Consider the following 1300-nt stretch of genomic DNA (forward strand, 5'->3'; position numbering starts at 1 on the left):
CTCTCTCTCTGTCTGTCTGTCTGTCTCCCCTCCCTCTGTCATATCTCTCCCCCTGAACTTTACTTTGAACTCCACAAAAACACAGAACTCATAAACACGCATTGCTAGCCCTTTCAAAGTTCCCCGGTGTTTTATATTATCTAGCGTTTCTGTACTGTACTGTTGGCTACTGCGACCAGTTATGAGCCTATGAGCCGCAGGCCCACGCTATATACCTACAACTTCAAGAACTTAGGACTTGGACCTACACCGCACCCCCTCAACACCACACTAACCACACACACAAAACCAGCAGAGAGTATTGATGGCCACTAGGCACGTCTCTGATGTGTTTTCAGTTTGAGTAAAGAGTAGCATCTTCTTCTTCTTCTCGATCGCATCACACTTGAAGTCTGGTATCTGTCATAAATTGGGCTGTCCTGCTCAGTTCATCTGGCGGCCCGTATAGCTTCTCTTGTAGCGTCAGTGGGGTTGGCCACGTTTCCTGTCTCAGGGCCCTGTGTGTCTTGCAGTGCTGAAGGATGTGTTCAACAGTTTGGTCCGCCTCTCCACACTGGCATTTTGGTGATTGTATTAGTTTAAAACATTTAAGAGTAGCATACTTTACAACACATTAACGGTCATTTAGTACAGTGGAGAAGCAACACAGATAGATAGAAGCAACACAGATAGAAACAACACATAGATAGAAACAACAGAAGGAAAGAAAAGAAGTAGTGAAACCTACTAGCGGGTCCCTGAAACTATCAACATACTTAGAAAGAGAAATACGGTGCCCGCGAATGTATAAAAAGGCCATCCACATTCTTGACGTTCCTGATTCTTTTTTTTTCTTTTAAGTTCATATTTTACGTCTCTGTCGGCATCATTAAGTTTATTTAGGACGCTGGCTACATCGACCCTACCAGCCAGTTCTAAGGTGGACGTCTTGGGCAGAGGTACTTAAAAGTAAAAACATTTGCAACGGACAGGCAAAGTGGGAAGGGGTCGTTTGCACAGATGGCTGTCTTAGACAGGTGTCTTAGACAGGTAGACAGGTGGCCGTTAAGACAGACCTGACAGCTAAATAGTACACATGTACATGTATTACATAAAAATAGAGATGGTGTTTCTGAACAGATGGTCGGAGAGAGTGAAACATTTGTGGGGTATCTTCACGACATTGTGCACGTCAGGCGATGACGTCGTTGACAAGAAACTTTCAGTAATAAGAAGCATTAAGTGGTGTCGTACAATGTGGGCGAGAGGGCAGCAGAAAAACCATAGTTAGACCACACACACACACACACACACACACACA

Source organism: Aplysia californica, unplaced genomic scaffold, assembly GCF_000002075.1.
Source record: "Aplysia californica isolate F4 #8 unplaced genomic scaffold, AplCal3.0 scaffold01171, whole genome shotgun sequence".
Taxonomy (NCBI): Eukaryota; Metazoa; Mollusca; class Gastropoda; order Aplysiida; family Aplysiidae; genus Aplysia; species Aplysia californica.